The sequence below is a fragment of the Acinonyx jubatus genome, chromosome A1, assembly GCF_027475565.1.
Source record: "Acinonyx jubatus isolate Ajub_Pintada_27869175 chromosome A1, VMU_Ajub_asm_v1.0, whole genome shotgun sequence".
Taxonomy (NCBI): Eukaryota; Metazoa; Chordata; class Mammalia; order Carnivora; family Felidae; genus Acinonyx; species Acinonyx jubatus.
In genome coordinates this window covers 2,959,250-2,978,930 of record NC_069380.1, presented here as the reverse complement: position 1 = coordinate 2,978,930, position 19,681 = coordinate 2,959,250, and the positions used below count along the sequence as shown (strand labels likewise).

Here is a 19,681-nt window from a genome sequence, read left to right as displayed (position 1 = left end):
GGCTCTGTTTTATATGTATTTTTATTTAAAGTAAGTGTTTAAACTGTACCTTTCAGACCAACAGGCAGTAACCCAATATCTACTGCTCTTGGGAGAACAGAGATATTTTGATGCTTACAGCAGCTTTTACCCCTATTTTAAGAGACTACAGTGTGTCCAATAAATGTGTGCTCTATGTAATGCATTCCTTGACACATACTACATACTAGGAGGGTTAACAATGCAGTCTGTCAAGTAGGATAAAATAATTTTGCATGATTTTATCCAGAGAGAAATACAAATGTATCAAATTGCTTTTTAGAGAAATGAAAGAACAAAATCAAATAAGCATGGCGGTATGTCCTCAATATTCCCAAACGCCTTAAAAGAGCCTTCTTGGAAAACACGTCTCGAGCTCACAGGGTTAGGATTCAAGAGTTGCTGGACCCCTTAGCCCCCTTCAGGTAAGTAATTAGCCCATTTGAAAAAGCAAAGTGGCGGAAAGAAGGATCCCCTCCGCCTGGAGCTTGCTAGCGAACGGCTGAAATTTCCCCATCTCTGCAGACTCCTTTCTCTAAAGGTCAGTAATCAGACTGCTGGCTGTGAACGCAGACTGAGGAAGTGTCGAGCACTGAGGAACAAGCTAGAATTTGCAGACACATACTCCCACCCAGATCACTTTACCAAATACAGCTTCCAAACATCTCAGCTCTGCCCCTACTTTTTTCTAGCCCTTTACTTTTGGTTTGGCTTTTCGAGACAAAGGGCAACCAGCTATGTTCTTGGATTTTCTGGCGCTCTTTTGGACCGAATACCTGTAAGGAAATGAATAAGCATTTTATGCTTCTCTGAAGGTTTTCACTGGCACTCTTCGCGCCTCCCCTGATGGGCACATCTGCACACACACACACACACACACACACACAGGCTTTGCTTGTCTCTGCTCCCATGGAAGTAACTGGAATCAATATGCAGTCCTGGTCCATCTCCTGTGTTTGCTGTTCAGGCTCCGTGTTCCCGTGCACCACCGCTCCTGGCCATTTTCCTCGTCTCTTCCATTCCCTCCGACAGCTGGGCAGACGTCCAAGATCTCTGCCATTTTCGTGGCTCAAGGAGTCTACCAGATAGTGTTCAGACGAGAGGGATGACCTCACAAGGAATTTATTTTTCCTTCTGGGTCTAAATTTTGTGAGTTGGACACAGGGCTGGTGTATTTTCTGACTCAAGCCAATGGAAATCAAGCGACTGAACCAGAGGTGAAGGAGCTGACAGCTGTCTGTAGCTCCAGAGAACCTGTTCGAGGGAAAAGAAAAAGTTTAAAGTGGAATAGGTCTTCACCTGAAAATGTGACATGATTTCTACTCTGCATACCCCCACTGAACATGCTAACACAACACGTAAAACCTTAAACGCACCAAAGTCAATAAACTCAAAGTTATGGTTTTCACAGCAACCGTAACTCATGTGTCAGTAGCATTTTCCATTCCTGCAATAGGCGTTAAGGTGACCAGTCCAATGCAAATGCACAGCGTGGCCAACTTAGCTACTGAGTTCCCTGACTTTTCTTGACATCTAGCCGTCAGACCCATCATTAGACTCTGTGTAAACGGCACTTGTCAAGTTACTGGCCAAAAACCTCCTCCGTTCGCATTACTTTGACTGAAAAGAAGCACAAGCTCACAAGGTTAACCTCTCCTGGGTAATCCGGGGACTCGATGATTCTACATGCCCGTTAGCTCAGAATTCCCCAACTCGCATACCCACGTGGCTTCAAACCCCCGCGTGTGGTTTGAGTTTTATGTCTCAGTAAACATGTGGAAAAGCTGAAGTTCAAGTGGCATGTTAGGATATTTGAGGTAGTTAAGTTGACTTGTTTATAGATCTTTGAAGTTTTATGGACTTCCCAAGTATCATCTCAAGCACTGAATTGAGTTTCACCAGGAACATTGGATATCAGTATTAGGCAAGTTCACAGTTTGTAGCCTGATACTTTAACTGCTTAGTAAATATTATAGTCTTTTTTTTTTTATCAGTAGTGAGTTGGTAACTGATAACATTTTCAATGAGCTCTGACGTTTCTTTATAAAAGTACACAATCTCAGACCTAGATATTGAGTTCTGCCCGACGGCAGTAAAGAGGTAGCACGATTTCCACTGAATATCGCTTTTGTTTTTCCCTCATGAAGTAGCTACAAAGTTATAAACTAACTTTGGAATTCCTCCCTTCCAAGCCCTGGCTATATCCCAGGCCCATTTTACAGGTGGGTTGGCTAAGACGGCAAGAGGAATGATCCCAATGTGAGGGATCCTGGCAGGCGCACAGCCAGCCCATATGGCTTCTCTGAACGGAGCAGAAAAGGCACCCCTCCAACGAACCAAGTAGAAAAAAAAGTGTCCCTGTTGGGTATTCCTTTTTTTAAAAAAATTTTTTAACGTTTTTTTTATTTTTGAGAGAGAGACAGACAGAGTGCGGACGGGGGAGGGGCAGAGAGAGGTGGAGACACAGACTCCGAAGCAAGCTCCAGGCTCTGAGCCGTCCGCACAGAGCCCGACATGGGCCTCGAACTCGTGAACCGTGAGATCATGACCTGAGCCAGAGTCAGACACGTAACCACCCCATCCCCGTTGGATATTCCAATTTAAGACACTCCTCCCTGATGACGCTGCCTCTTGCCATGGTGCAAGGCTAGGTAAGTGCAGCCGGTAAACCTTGGACTGATTCCCAAAAGTCAGGCACAGGGCACAGGGCATTACCTGAACAGCCAAATACGGTGACACTGGTGATAGGAAATCTGCTCTGGCCAGGCTACACAGGTGTTATAACATAGTTCGACGTTGGGAACCAATCATGTCCGGGGATCAACTTGTTCTACAGCCTATATCACCTGGAGAACATCGCCTTATCTCTCCGGGACTCGGTCCCCTCGATTTGTAAAATTGACATCGGGATATCACCTCGCAGTTAGAAATGAATATGTGAAAAGCCCTTAATCCGTATTGTGTTCAATTCTCTGCAGTCTCCCGGCACGGTCCCGGTGTAGGAGTCAGGGAGCTGAGGTTCTAACTTTCACTGTAGTCCTAACAAATGTGTGACCTTAAAAATTGTCTTAATATACTTTAATTCCTTAACCTTTACCTCATGGGAATATTGAAATAAGTGTAAGTGACAATGCTTGCAAAATAATTTCTTCTATACGACCGCGCTGTCTTTGAAAGTAATTACGTATATCTGAAGTCCTAAGTTGAGAAAAACAATAAATAGGATTACAAAATGGGTTTACTCAAAGAAAGCGGGAAACAACCAGGGAAGATGATAATGGTAATTGCTCAAAAAGGAATAGTCTAGCTCATGTAGGCCAGGGTAGTGGTTTCTCAAGACAAAAATAACACTGCTCAGGCAATTCACTGCAGTTAGCTGGCTGCTTTTCACATCTATTCCACTACACTGGAGAGAAAGTTCTCACTAAAATAGCTGATAAGTATCGCTGACATCCTAGGTGTGTTTTCTGCTTGGCTCCGTAAGGATTTTCCCAGGAGTCTCTCGTGGATGCTATAAAGCATTCCCGATGAAAACGACAAGATCGCAGGGAGCCTGGGTGGCTCCGTCGGTTAAGCGTCCGACTTCAGCTCAGGTCATGATCTCCCAGTCCGTGAGTTTGAGCCCCGCGTTGGGCTCTGTGCTGACAGCTCAGAGCCTGGAGCCTGTTTCGGATTCTGTGTCTCCTCTTTCTGCCCCTCCCCTGCTTGTGCTCTGTCTCTTTTTCTCTCAAAAATAAATAAACGTTAAAAAAAAGATCAGATGCTTTGGGGCACCTGGGTGGCTCAGTCGGTTGAGCGTCCGACTTTGGCTCAGGTCATGACCTCATAGTTCGTGAGTTTGAGCCCCATGTCGGGCTCTGAGCTGACGGCTCAGAGCCTGGAGCCTGCTTCTGATTCTGTGTCTCCCTCTCTCTCTGCCCCTCCCCTGCTCATGCTCTGTCTCTCTCGGTCTCAAAAATAAATAAAAACATTAAAAAAAATAAAACAAAAAAGAAAACAAGATCATAAAGGGTCTCACATGCAGTGAAGAATGTTCTAGAAACATGGCTATGATCCTTGGTTGGGATACACATTTTACAGCTGGCGTCTTGATTTGAGAGTAGGAATAGTCAAGGGTCTCCAAAATTTCTGACTTACAAGAAAGCAGAATAAAAGAGGCCTAAAATTCTAAAATTCCCCTTCTTTTCTGATTTCATAGGAACTTCAAAAAAGAGAGAGAGATGGCTTTTGTTCGTGACCCCCTCCCCTGATCCATTCCACAGGCTGGAGACGGTGCTACTTATTTTAGGCCTCTCCAATCAATAACAATTATACAAAACACCTTCTCCTGTTTTCTCCTCCACCTTGAGATAGAAGAAGACAGATTGGAAATGGGAGAAGAGTGGCTGACTTCAGAGACAAGACAGGGTCCCCGAAGCAACCCAAGCACCTTATGCAATGTCAGCATGTTCACAAAGCAATATATACACCCCGTGCATATCTCTGGGGGCCCAGACGAGTGATAAAGTCCCAATGCCACCTTCTCTACCCCTCCCAGCCCTGAGGGGTTCAAAGGTCAGAAATCTGTAGCTGCCTTGCTGATAAAGTCGGCCAGCTTATTAATTTAAAATGTCACTAAAAATAAATGGGATTCTTTTCTATATGTCACCCTCCACATGAGGTTTATATCACTAAAATATTTCAGCATTTTACTGCCTGGCTTTGGAACATGTTTCATGTTTGGAACTTAATTTTTTTTTTTTTTTTTTTTTTTGCCTTCAACAAACTTTTGACTACTCAGGTATGACTGGCAGAGCACTAAGTATTAGGGAAGGAGACACTAATAGGATAATGATTGTTACACAGTCACGCTCTGAGGGCTACAGGTACAAAGAGAAAGAACTTCTAAAAAACAGCTCTGTTCTCAGATGTTCACAGCATTGCGACAGAACGTAAAACGTATAAACACAATCCACTATGCTAAGGCCTATAATAAAGGCAGAAAAGCAGAGTTTTGTGTGAGTCCCACAGTAGAAGGCAATAAACTCCCAAGGGGTTCAGGCAGGACGTTACATTAGAAGTGACATGTGACTATGTCCATTTGTAGGTAGAGAAAAGGAATTGTTGCGATATTCTCATGTATTACAAAAATATGTATTTGGTCTTTCAGATGATTCAGATGTATTTCTCACCTGTATTTGGTCTTCATGGTACCTGGCAAACAGCTCCCCAAACCCTTGGAAGTTTCTAAGGGTTGACAGTGACAAAGGTGTCTCTCGTTATAAGGTGACTTTTGTCCCCCATCTAAGGATGGAGGCAGATTGCCAGGAAGATCGACCGAGTGATTACGGGGTTGGAATTTTCAGTCCCATTCCCCTCAAGGAAGGGGAGAGGGCCGGTAGGTTGAATAAATCACCAATGGCCAATAGTTTAACCCATCGAGACTGTGTAATGAAGCCTCCATAAAAACCCAAGAGGTCAGGCTTCAGAGAACTTTCATGCTGGCGAACATGCAGGTCCTTTCCCCACACCGTGCTCTGCGCAGCTCTTCCATCAGGCTGTTCCTGAGTTATACCCTTTTATAAAAACAGGCAATGTGGTAAGTAAAATGTCTCTCTGAGTTCTGTGAGCTGCTCTTAGCAAATGAACCAAACCTGAGGAGGGGGTCATGGGAACTTCTGGTTCACAGCCAACAGGTAACAGCCCGGATTTGCCGCTGGTGTCTGAAGTCCACGGAGGGGCATCGTGGCTACCTCCAAAGGATAGCTGATTGATCAGAAGTGTAGACTGCCAACCTGAAACAAGAGGTAAACTGAGGAAAAGTCAAGTCACCAAAAGTTGACTTTCTTCAGGAATAGCAGTGGACTTGCAATAGGAGAACCATGTCCTGGGCAAGCCTCAGGCAGATCCTTTCAGGGTTTGGGGTGCGTTGTATTTATGGGCGAAGAGACCACAGAGGGAGACGGCCAGCCCAATTCCAAGCAGTAAGCTCATTGGCTGGAGGATGGGGGGAGATTCTTGGCAGATGTTCATTGGTCAAGAGATACGTCTTGATCTATCGTTCAGGCACTTAGGAAAAATCAGTCTCTCCCTTCTTAAGGTCGGTTCTTCTGAGGGTGCAGGCACAATACTCTCCATTCATGTCCTCTGGTTCCCTTTCAGATTGGCGGGCTTGTGAGTGGCATGTGAAGGAGGCATGGGGCTGTCTGATGGGACTCTGCCCCCAACGTGGGGAATCTGATGCTGTCTCCAGGTAGATAGTGTCAGAATTGAATTGAATTGTAGGACACCCCGCTGAGGTCACAGAGAATTGCTTCTTGTGGGGAAAAACTCACATGCATTTGGTGACCAGAGCGTGAGAAGTCAAAGCATTCTTCTGTGAGTCGCACGGGAGACTCACGGGTGAAAAACACAACAGGGAAGAACAGGGTTTTTTCCTACTCAGGAAAGAAAAGGCTGAGGTTTTTTCTGTACAATTACACACCGTGACCAAGTGGTTCCCCCCCCCCCCCCAGGTATTGGAAGGCTGGTTCAACATTCAAGAAACAAGAATTGATTCAACAATCAATTAACATAATGGACGACTAAAGAAGAAAAATCATGTGACTGTATAGATAGATGCAGAAAAATCATTTGATGAAATCAAACCTGAAGGTGATTCGTGACAAAATTTCTCAGCAAACTAGGAATAAAGAGTGACTTCCCCAACTTGCTCAAGAACAATTACAAAAGACTCAGCTGACCCAACATCATACTTAGTTGTGAAAAAATATGAATGTTTTGCCCTTCAAAACGGGAATAAGGCAAAGATGCCCCCTCTCTCCACTCTTATTCAACATAGTACTTGGCGCCTGGGTGGCTCAGTTGGTTAAGCGTCCGACTTCGGCTCGGGTCATGATCTCACCGGTTGGTGAGTTCGAGCCCTGCATCAGGTTCTGTGCTGCAGCTCGGAACCTGGAGCCCGCTTTGGATTCTGTGTCTCCCTCTCTCTCTGCACCCTCACTCCCCGCTTGCACTCTCTCTCTCTCAGAAACAAATAAACATTAAAAAATTTAAAAAAACAACAACATTGTACTGGAAATCCTAGCTGATGCAGTAACACAAACAAAAGGAAATAAGAGGTATACAGATTGAGAAAGAAGAAATAAATTTTCCTTTGGCCACAGAAGAGATGACTGTCTGTGTACAAATTCACAAAGATCTGACAAAAAATAAAGAAATAGCTCCTAGATTTTAGCAGGGTCATAAGATACATGGCTAACATACAAAAGCACATTGTTTTCCATACCCCAGCGATAAACAGTTGGAATTTGAAATTAAAAACACAGTATCATTTACATTAGCACCAAACAAACAAACAAACAAAAAACAACAACAACAAAAAAACACCCTGAAATGCTTAGCTATCCATCTAACAAAATACATCCAGGATCTAGATGCGGAAAACTACAGAAGTCTGATGCAAGAAATTAAAGAAGTTCTAAACAAAGAGATAGTCGACGTACGCATATAGGAAAACTCAATGTTGTGAAAGTGCCATTCTTCCCAACTCGAGCTATCAATCCAATGCAACCCCCCTCAAAATATCAGCAAGCTATTTTGTGGAAAGTAACAAAGGGACTCTAAGTTTTACAGGCAAGGCAAAAACCCAGGGTAGCAAACAAAATCCCGAAGACGAACAAAGTCGAGGATTGATGCTACCCTTAGTAGGACTACCGTAGTAGGACTACCCTTATCAAGACTTAGTAGAAAGCTATCATAAGCAAGACCAAGTGGCACTGGCGATAGAACAGATATAGGTCCCTTCACAAAGGAGCAAAGACAGGTCAGTGGCAAAAGATGGTCTTCTCAGTAAACAGTGTTGAAACAATTGGACATTCACACGTGACAAAATGTATATCTACGCACAGACCGGTTCCTTGAACAAAAACTAGCTCAAGATGGATCATACACTTAAAGGTAAAATGCAAAACTACAAGACTGCTAGAAGATCGCATAAGGAGAAAAATCTAGGTGATCTGGGATCTAGCAGTGAGCTTTTAGAGACTCTAAAAGCACGACACATGATAGGAAAACATAGACAACCTAGACTATTAAAATTAAAGCCTTCTCGGGGCACCCGGGTGGCTCAGTTGGTTGAATGTCTGACTTGTGTTCAGGTCATGATCTCACAGTTCATGGGTCTGAGCCCCGCATCGGGCTCTGGGCTGACAGCTCCGAGCCTGGAGCCTGCCTCAGATTCTGTGTCTCCTTCTCTCTCTGCCCCTTCCCTGCTCGTGTTCTGTCTCTCTCTTTCTCTCTCAAAAATGAATAAACATTAAAAAAAAATTAAAGACTTCTCTGCAAGAGACACCGCTAAGAGAATACAATGAAAAGCCACAGACTGGGGGAAGATATTTGAAAAACATGTACCTGTAAAAGATTTGTGTCCAAAACACAATCTTAAGATCTGACTAGAAGAAAACAAACAAACCCATTAAAGATTGGGCAAAAGGTTGGACCCGCCACCTCAACAGAAAAGACAGGTGAATGTCAAATAGGCACATGGGAAGATGCTCCACATCATTTGCCAGTAGAGAACTGTGAACTGAAACAATAATGAAATAGCACTACGCACCCACCAGAATGGCTAAGATGCCAAAAAATTGACACTCTCGGATGCTGGCGAGGGAGCAGGGCCACAGGAGCTCCTACTCACTGTGGGTGGGAATGTGCCTCCCACCCCTTTGGAAGACAACCTTTCCGTCACTTACAAAGCTTAACCTAGTCATAGTATACCATGAAGCATCTGTTTGGACAAACAAATGGTAGTACATTTGTACGATGGACCATTATTCACCGATAAGAGGAAAAGGGCTATCAAGCCACGAGAAGACATGAAGGAACCTTCCCTGCATTTGCGTGTGAAAGAAGGAAGGCTTGAAGGATCGTCTGTAGTGTGTGGTTCCAGTTATATAACGTCCTGAGAGGAGGCAGGACGGTAGAAAGAGTGAAGAGGTCAGGGAGTATAAAGAGAGTGGGGAGGGAGGAATAAGCGAAGGGCAGGGTGTTTTTAGGAAAGTGAACTGTTCTGTGCGATGCCATCATGGTGGACATACTACGACATTAGGCAGCTGTCCGAACCTGCAGAACTTCACAACACAAGGAGTGAACCTTAATGTAGGCAAGTCTAAAAGTCGCCCAGGAGGTTGGGGGATTCAGGGAAAGACTGGAGACTGACAAGAGAACCTAACTATATTGCAGATGTAGGAAATAATCTCGGGGAAGGCAACAGGAAATGGCGCCGATCCAAATGACTCTGGAAACAAATGGTAGAACTGAGGGCGGAAGGAGCTGCATGTATTAACATAAATACATGCATTTCTTCGCTCTGTCTGCTGAGACTGCCGAAAAGAAACGCCACCCTAGTAGCGACAAGCATACCTAGCACCCAAATCCCGGTTTCTATGATCATTTTTTACTGAAAAAAAAAATATATATATATATGGGTCCTCAGAGAAATGGCTGATTCCAGGACTGGGGCACGAAGTACACAAAGTAAGCCTGAGGCATCTTAGAGTGCCAGAAAGTAAGTGCTCCAAAACATAAAAAAAAAAAGAATCCGCAGCGATGGGGGTATATCAAAAGGGCATAGGAGCCATGGTAAGCGTTCCTAATGACCAAAGCTAGAACAATTTAACACAAAAAATAAGGAAGTTAGTATTGAATCACAACCCAAAGAATAACATAAATGTCCTTCCGTCCAGAGTGATATAAGTAAATAAATGAAAGAATTAATCAATGAGGATGAGACACATCTCCGGGGCAGAAGGACTCCAAATAAATTATGTATCTCCTCCACTCAAAAAGAGGGTAAGTCTAACCTCCTACCCTCCGCCAGGGTATGCGGTGCATAGCCACTTCTTTCCAAAGAGTACAGTACAGGAAGGGGAAATAAAAGAGTAACTTTTATTTATTGTACATAACAGTGGAGAAGCCCGACAAACACTACTGCAACCAGATGGTCAAGGTCAATATTAACTCTCCTACATCGTTCTGACAGTACGGACTCTTGATACGATATGATGGCAATGGCTCCTTATCCCTCTGATCTTCCTCCTAAAAACACAGAGCCGTAGTCTAAACATGAGAAAAATATCAAACAAATTCCAGTAGGGGGGATATCCTATAATATACTGACCATTACTTCTCCAAACTGTCAAGGTCCTTAAAAACAAAGAAAGTCTGAGGAACGCGACAAATAAGCGGAGCTTAAGGAAACATCATAACTAAATGCTTTGTAGTATTCTGGTGAGATCGTGAAACAGAAAAAGGATATGAGATAAAATCTGAAATCCAAATAAACCTCGGACTTCAATTAATAAGAATACACGTCATCATGGTATATTATACAAATATTGCTTTTTTAATCATAATAAGTGTACCATACTAATGTAAGATGTTAAGTAATAGAATAAACCGCATATGGCTGGTGAGTGTACGGGAATATTTGAGTATATCTGAAATATTTGTTCAATTTTTTGGTAAACCTAAAACTGTTCCCAAAATAAAGCCTATTAATAAAAAGGCACTACTATTAACAATAATGTCAAAATACTTTTACGATGTTCTATTTACATAAAAATATCTGTACAGAAAATATGAAATGCTCAGGAAAAAATTTGACACAAGATGTGTAAGACTTGCTCACTGAAAACTACACAACAGTGATGAGAGAAATTAAAGACCTAAAGAAAGAAAGAAATACCATTGTCAAGGGTTGTAAGACCCAATTACTAAAACCCAAGCTCCCATAAATTAACCCACAGGGGCAAGCCTTCTCCAATCAAAATTTCGGTAGGATTTTGTAGAAATAGAATCAACCTGATTCTAAAACTTATATGGAAATGCAACAATCTACATTAGTCAAAACTACTTTGAAAAGAACAAAGTTGGAGCACTTACACTACATGATATGAAGATTTATTTTATATCTACGCATTATCAAGTCAACATGGTCCTGCCATACAGGTAGACACAGGTAGGACAGATATATAAATGGCAAAGCATTCAGAGCCCAGAAGTAGACCCCCATATATATGATCAATTGATTTTCCATAAAGGTCTCAAAGCAATCCAATAAGGAAAGAATAATCTTTTCCACAAATTGTGCTAGAAAGTGGACAGCCATATGCAAAATAAAACAACTTACTGTTTACCTCACATATATCTGTGAATGAATATATAAAAGAATCCTAGACCCTCTGTAAGCGCTAAAACAACAAATCCTCTAGAAGAAAATGTAGGAGAAAAATCTTAATGTCCTTGGGCTTAAGATTTCCTAAATAGGACCAAAAAAATCACAAACCATAAAATAAAAATCCATAAATTGGACTTCATCCAAATTACATACTTTTCTTCTTGCAAAGACATTGTTAAGAATATGAAGAAACAAACCACAGACTGGGTGAAATGTTTGCAAACACATATCTGACAAAGGACTTGTAAAAAGAACATTTCTAAAAGACTCATACTTAAGAAGAAGAAAACAACTCAATAAAAACATGGCAAAAAAGTGTCTGGACACTTCACAAAAAAGATATATTGTTAGAAAAAAAGCATATGAAAAAATGCTCCACATCTTTAGGCACTAGGGAAATACTAAATTAAGCCATGAGATGTCATTGCGCACCAACTAGAAAGGATGAAATCAAAGATTGTCCATACCAAGTGTTAGTGAGGATATAGGGCGCCTGGAACTCTCATACGCTGCTGGCGGGAAGGTAAAATGGTCCAACCCATTCTGACTTTGAAAGCCAATTTGATAGTTTCTTATTAAGTGAATCATTCACCTACCATATGACTCAGCAATTCAATTCCTTGGTGTTTACCCGAGAGAAATGAAAGCATATGTCCACGCAAAGACTTGTACGTAGACATTTACAGCAACTTTATTTGTAATCACCAAAAACTGGAACAATCCTCATGTCTATCAAACGATATTCACCTGGGGGAACCAGGGTGGCTCAATCGGTTCAGCATCCAACTTCGGCTCAGGTCACCATCTCATGGTTTGTGAGTTGAAGCCCCGTGTCGGGCTCTGTGCCGTGTTGACAGCTGGGAGCCTGGAGCCTGCTTCGGATTCTGTGTCTCCCCTCCCCTGCTCACGTTCTCTTTCTCTCTCTCAAAAATAAATAAACATTAAAAAAATTTTTAAAGATATTCATCTATTATTCACCTGATAAAACACTGAGGTATGACCATGCAACGGAATACTATCCCGCAATAAAAGTGAATTAACACTGACCCTTGCAAAAACATCAATAATGTTTACAATAATTATGCTGAGTGAAAGAAACCAAACAACAACACCAACAACAGAGTACACATTGTGGGGCGCCTGGGTGGCTCAGTCAGTTGAGCATAGCACTTAGGCTCAGGTCACGATCTCACACTTCATGAGTTCGAGCCCTGCACCGGGTTCCCTACTGTGAGCGTGGAGCCTGCTTCAATTCCTCTGTCCCCTTCTCTCTCTGCCCCTCCCTCGCTGGCTCTCTCTCTCTCTCTCTCTCTCTCGCTTTCAAAAATAAAAATAAACATTGAGAAAAAGGATACATGTCGTATGATTCCATTTATGTAAAACTCTAGGAACATACGAATTAATCTGTAGTGACAGAAGCAGGTCAGTGGTTGCTTGGGAAGGGGGTGGGCAGAATGGAGTGGCAAGGAGCGAGGGATTAGAAAGAAGCATGGAGAAACTCTTGAGGGTGACGAACATGCTCATTACCTTGATTGTGGTGATGGCTCCATGAGGGTATGCTAAGTCAAAAGCTATCCAATTTCACGCTTTAATATTTGCATTGTATCCTACATCGATTACATCTCAATAAAGCTAAAAAACTAAGTGATCACCCCATCTAACACGCTCAGCTGACTGTAGCTACAACTGTCTGCCTCCATTTCACCTCAGCAACCCCTCCAATGCCTACATCCCGGACGAGGCCATTACTTCGAGTTCGTGCTATTCTGCAATCTCAAACTTAATTCCTCACTTTACTCACATAGCCTGTCCTTCCAACTCACTTCCTTATTCTCGCTTCAACGCCTGTACCCCACGATCTAGACATTTTGCAATTTTTCTAAATTTCTTCACCACCCTTAACAGCTCCCTCCACAACCCCATGTGAGGACACAGATACTCTACCAAAACACCCAGCCTGGACCTCCTGTGTATCTGGTGACACTACTCTCTTCCTTGAGGTTTAACGTTCTTTTCTTTGAAAATTGGAATCCATGACCCATTATTCCCATCGCTTGTATTGCTTCCAAATTTCTTGAATCTTATTTTACTCCAGAATCTCTTACCCCTAGCCCTTCCTTTACATTTGCTTTGTAAATCCCTAATATCTGATCTGTCAGTCTCCCCCATTGCACTCTCCCGTCTATAAGGGATGCCAAACACCGAGGGAGAAAACTTCCTCGATTGGAAACATCTTCACACCTGATCCTCCCCTGAACATACGCCTTCTTCCCCATTTCAGTTACGCCAACTCCGTTTATAATTACGTAAGCCAAAACCCGTAGGAATTATCTTTATATTTGCTCCTTTACTTTTTCTTTTCTTTTTAAAAAAATTTTTTTAATGTTTACTTATTTTTGAGAGAGAGAAAGAGACAGTATGAGCAGGGGAGGGGCAGAGAGAGAGGGAGACACAGAATCCGAAGCAGGCTCCAGGCTCTGAGCTGTCAGCACAGAGCCCGACACGGGGCTCTAACTCACGGACCGTGAGATCATGACCTGAGCTCATCGGACGCTTAACTGACGGAGCCACCCGGGTGCTCCCCTCTCTCCTTTTCTACACTCTTCCTCCAGAACATCAGGAAATTTTGTGGGTTCCCCTCTTAAATGTATCCAGAATCCAACCACGTCTGACTATTTCTAATACCATTATTTCGGTCCCAGCTACTATCTCCAATCACCTTCATGGCAGCCAAAGTCTCCCTTCTGGTCTCCGTGCTTCTTTATTCACCCTCTGTCTATTCACAACACATCAGCCTTTTTAATCCCTAAGAATGATATGTCATTTCTCTTCTCAAAACCCTGCAATACTCCCCATTTTAATCAGAGTAAAACCCAAAGCTCCCACGTGATCTGAACTTCCTCATAGCATCTTCTTTGACCTCACCTCCTACTCCTCCCCGCCCCTACCTTTCTTAAGAAACACCAGCCAAGGCATCCTCCTGATTCCTTGAGTATGTCAACCACAGTAGTGCCTGGGGCACTGGAATGCTCTCTCCACTTTCTACATGGCTAACCCCTCCCCTCCTCCAAGTCTTTGCTCAAATGTTATCATCTCAAATGAGTTCTTTATACCCCTAATGACATTCACAACCTACCTCTCCAGCCCCTCAACCTGTTCTATGTTTTTTTTCTTTTTTTTCTATACTACTTATCATCTACTACAAACTACAGTTTTGCTGTTTTGTTTCTTGCTAGTCTCCCATCATTAAATATGAACATGAGCATCTTGACTATTTTGTTTATCAGCACATCTGATGTGACTCAAACACGTGCTTAGGAAGCATTTGCTTAACATTTGATGAATGAATGAATGAAATATTAGTTCTGTTTATATAGACTAGTGCATAAAAAGATGGTCTATGGAGTCAAAATGTTGAGTTCAAGTCCTCCTCTGTCAAGATAATCCCTCTGTGCCTCAGTTTTCTCATTTCTAAAGTAGAGATTATTATTGTGAGAATCAAAAAAGTGAATGTGTTTACAACAATTAAAATTCTAGGGATGCCTGGGTAGCTCAGTCATTTAAGCGTCCAACTTTGGCTCAGATCATGATCTCACAGTTTGTGAGTTCAAGCCCCACGTCGGACTCGGTGCTGACAGCTCAGAGAACGGAGCCTGCTTCAGATTCTGTGTCTCTCTTTCTCTCTCTGTCCCTCCCCTGCTCGTGCTTTGTCTTTCTCTGTCTCTCAAAAATAATAAAAAAAGTTAAAAAAATTTTAATCAATTAAAATTCTAACCAGAACACAGTAAACATTCAACAAATATTAGCTATTTCCTAATTCCATCCCACCCCAATGCTATTTAAAGTGCTATACGTAACCTCAAGCCCACCTCCTCTATATTCTCAATGGATGAACTTGCCCCTGATTAACAGAAACAAAGTGTATCAAGCAAGGATTCTTTCCTTCTTCTGTTAAAATGAATCTAAGCATACACTGGTCTTTCTTCATTTTCTTTTGTTCTCAGTTGAGAACGTAACCCTTCTTTCCAGAGTCTGTGGCATCAGTCATGCTCTGCAACCCATTCCTTCCCACCCTCTCAACGGCAGTGCTCTAACATTTATTCTTTCTCTATCTTCTATATTTCTATTTCTATTGGCTTTCCTTCTCAACACACACACACACACACACACACACACACACACACACAGACACACACACAGAATGTTCTTCCACATTTGCTCCAAAAACAAACAAAAACCCACTTTCTTCAAATTCAAATCCCTTTCTAAATTCCATTCTCTCTCCTTTTCCCTTTTTTTATCATAAAGCTTCCTGACTCAGTAGAGCTCTACCCTTTCTCACTGCCCACATGCTTTTCAACTCACTGTATTGTGACATCATTCCTCAACTCCAATGAGATTGTTCTCCCCAAGTTCACTAATGGCCTCCATGTTTCCCAAACCAGTGGTCAGTTTCCTCTTCCCTAACTTGATATATTTGTGTCTGTGACTCTATGAATCACTCCTTGTCCACCTTCTGTGATGCTCACCTTTCCTGATTCTCTTCTGAGCTCCATGACTTGTCTCTCTAGACTATGTCACCGATTTGTCATTGTCCTTCCTAAATGTCCATTATTCCCCCTGTGGCTCTTTTCACTTGACACCCAATTCTTCATCTGAACACACTGTACTGCTTATCATCCTCTGGATTTAGGGTCCTCACATCTGCAAGAAAAGCCCAGACTTCCATTAGACATCAGTCTTTAATCTATAGAGAAATCGTTACATCCCAAACTAGACCCAACAGCAAAACATTTTCCTCTTTCAATCTTCTCATACCTCATTGAATGACACTACCATCCACCTACTTGCCCACAGCAAATATTTGGCAGGCATCCCAGATTCTTTTTTTCTCATTTAGCCTTCACAGCGAGATACCAAGTCCTACAGATTCTACCTCCTTAATAGCCACTCAACTCTCTGCCATTTTGTCTATCCCCAAAGCCATTACCTTAATCCAGGCCCTCATCACTTCTCGCCTGGATTACCGCAACTGCCTCATAACCAGTCTCCTTGCCTCAAGCCTGGCACGGCTCCAATCCCTACTTCACACAGTTGCCAATGCGTTCTTTCTGAAATGCAGATCCGATCACGTCGTTCTCCCGTTGTAATTCCTTCAGTGGCTCTCCATCGCTTCCAGGAGCAAGTTGAGATTCTTTAGCTTAACACGCAAGATGCTCCACGATTAGCTGCCTGCATACATTCTACCTTCAACTCTCCTCCTCGATCCCCCCAAACTCCCTGTTCTTGGTACTGTACTGCTTGAGGTTCAACAAACGTCACATGCTATCTCACTCCTCATGCCTTCGCAAATGGGGGAACGGAGCACCCTTCCCTACTCCCACCTGGCCGACTGTTTGTCATCTTTGACGGATGATCTCAACCCCTCCATCACTATGAAGCCATCCCGGACCCACTAAAGAGTCGTTAGCTGCCCCTCTACTTCTTTTCCACAATCTCTTTCCTAACCACTAATATTTACTGACCTCAGCTACGTACCACACATTGCTTACGTACCTTCAAACATTATCGCATTCAATTCTTGCAATGACACCTCAAGACGGTAAAGTGGTTATCCCCTTTGTGTAAAGAATAAGTTCCTCGAGGTCTTGAGAAATTCTGCCACTTGTTGAAGTTCATATGCTTTAAAAGTGACAAAACCCAGCCTTTCCTCTCCCGAGCCCATGCTCCCCAAAATGATGGTGAAGTGGCTTTATCACTGGCTGGCTTAGCTACTCATTTCCAGCACAGGGTCTGGCATATACCAGCTTTTTAATAAGCAAATCATTGACTATGTATGACTTGGGAGGTATTGGTGTAGGGGGTCCCCACAAGGCAGCCAGGTTGGCATGTTGTATATCAGGCCTTGGAGCTCCAGCAGAAAATCTCAGCAAAAGGGAGAGGACTGAGACCCTCCAGCGGGAGCTGAGACTAAGGCCGGGAGGAGGACATCGCCACAGAGCACAGGACTGAGGGAGAAGCAGCCAGAGCCGGGGCCTGAGAGAACGGGGTCGGAGAAGAACGACACGAAGGGAATTCTACAAAGGAAGAAGCTGAAGCAGAGACCCATATGGGGATGGGGTGAGAAGCTCAAGAGAGACACCCCTAAGAATGTTTCTATTGTCGAGAGTGTGAAACTGCTGTAGGAAGGCTCAACAGGAAGGGGGAGCAGCTTCATTTCTACTCAGTCCGTGGCTCTTGACCGCCTGACCCCAGTTACCTCACTTAGACTGAATGTCCTCAGTCAGTGACAGGTTGATCCAGCCTCCTCCCCCAGGAGAAGCCCTCACCACGCCCCGGTGAGAGTGGGCACCCAACACCCTCTGCAGTAGACGGAGGAGAGCTGTGACCCTCGCTTCTTGATCGTCTCAGGGCCCCCTGAGGTGGAAAGAGAAGTCATGAGATTGTTTACACATAAATACGAAGAAAATAAAACCTAAAAGATTCAGGCCAGATCCTCAGGATCGTATGAAAAAATCAGGATTCCAGCTTCTGGCCCACGTTTTTGTTAACTTTATTTCTTGAGAGGGGAAAGGCCCATTTGGCTTACCCTAATAAAGGTCCACATTAACCCTTTTGCTTCAGGTAGGGTCACCACAGAGGACTTTGGCCACACTCTGAGAACTAGATGGGCCTCTTCAGCCCTCTCGGCAGCCTCCTCCGAGTCGCTCTCCTTCTTCAGACGTGTGAGTTGTTTATGCCCAAATGTTCGGCCCTCCCGTGTGCTCTCTGGCAGGAAGCTGTACTTTTGTGGAAAATTCTCCCCCTTCTCGCACGTCCTTTCTTTTGACACACCAAATGTTGCTCTCTCTGAAGTGCTTGGGAGTGGTAATCCTGAGGGTGTGAGTCACCCGCCAGGGGAACATCTTACAAGCTTTGGAAGTCCAACGTGCCCAAGAGGAAAGTGACTTGCTTCTTCTGTGTTATGGCCTTCTCACAAGCTGTTCTTATTTTAATTAGGTAACGGGAGGCCAGTAAGAAAGGGATCTTTCCAGCCTTTAAACTCATGAAAAAGCATCCACGTTTTAGAAAACGAGAGTAAGAGATCAGAAAGCCTTTCCCTGGACCATGTGGCGCTCTGCCAGGGCTCCATCGGTTGTCCTTGAGGGCTGTGTGGACAGATCCTGCCCAGCCACAGACCCAGCCAGCCGCAGGATGGCAAGATTTCGTGCTAAATTTAGCACCAGGTTCCCTGCACCGCTTCGGGTTGTCCTGAATCACCTCCCTGTGTCTTTGCCAGACTGAGCATGGCAGCAGAGCCACGGGCACCCGAGGCTTTCGGGGAGGCAGCACTGCGGACAATGCAGTCTTGTTCCAAATGTGAATGCATGTGACTTTCGCTTTTTTTTTTTTGCAGACAGAGAGAGAGAGAGAGAGAGAAGGAGAGAGGGGGGCCCGCGGTGTGGCCTATTTTCTTTCTCGGCTCTGGCTACTGCGTCTTGGTTTGATGTGAGTGTTTGTTTCTTTTTTTCCTTTTCAAGCCCAAGACTCATCAAACGTGACAGCCTGACAGTCCCAGAGACAAGGATCCTGCATTCACGTGCGGCTGCAGGCTTCTGCAGGAATGCACACACACACACGGACACACGGCAGTTTGGAAAGAGCCACCCTAGGGATTAGAGCGACCACTCGCAGAGCCCCCAGCTAGCTGAGGTCACAGCAGGGAAGGGCGTGCCAGCAAAGACTGGTTCAGGTGCATTTCTTGTTCTTGCAAGGACGCCTGTTTTAACCCTCTTCTCGCTGGTCAGTTTTTGTCTATTCCTCTTATCTGGCTTTATTGCACTATTCTTCCAACTCTAGGATCCAAAGCGTTGTTTACCAAAGCTCCGGACTGCTATGGTGTATCTGAGCTTCTGTGCAACAGCCACATGGGTCACGTTATTGTCAGTTCCTGACCAACCAACCCCTTCCCACCAGGACTTCATCTGGAAGCCCCCCTCCTGCATTCCAGTTGCTGCTTTATGACAAAAGACAACCACAAGACTCTATTGTTCTGTTATGTGCCTCAGACCCACACGCCTATTGGCTCTGCTGACCTGAGCATCTTGTTAATGGGACTAAGGTCACACATCCAATCCAGGTATCCCCGAACAATGCAGTGAGGTCCACAAGCCCAAAAGATCTCTTGGTGTAAGGTTCTTTTTCTTCGATTTTTAATGTTTATTTATTTTTGAGAGACAGAGAGAGAGAGAGAGAGAGCACACACACAAGTGGGGGAGAGTCAGAGAGAGAGGGAGACACGGAATCCAAAGCAGGCTCCAGGCTCCGACCTGTCAGCACAGAGCCTGACGCAGGGCTCGAACCCACAAGCTGTGAGAGCATGACCTGCGCTGAAGGTGGATGCTCAACCGACTGAGCCACCCAGGCACCCCATTTATTTCTTTATTTTTAATGTTTATTTATTTT

General features: G+C 43.9%; 1 long non-coding RNA gene across 2 annotated transcripts; it reads right to left on the bottom strand.

The window, feature by feature from the left end:
• Window positions 1-903: 903 nt before the first annotated feature.
• Window positions 904-18,505, bottom strand: LOC113600848 (uncharacterized). 2 transcript variants are annotated; one of them, XR_003421936.2, is made up of 5 exons: window positions 17,826-18,505; window positions 17,496-17,653; window positions 11,984-12,159; window positions 5,652-5,792; window positions 904-1,272 (listed from the first exon to the last, which is right to left on the bottom strand). It is a non-coding gene; the product is annotated as an uncharacterized LOC113600848 (long non-coding RNA). The 2 variants fall into 2 exon arrangements; XR_008292117.1 differs by lacking the exon at window positions 5,652-5,792 and having other exon boundaries at window positions 17,826-18,503.
• Window positions 18,506-19,681: the final 1,176 nt, after the last annotated feature.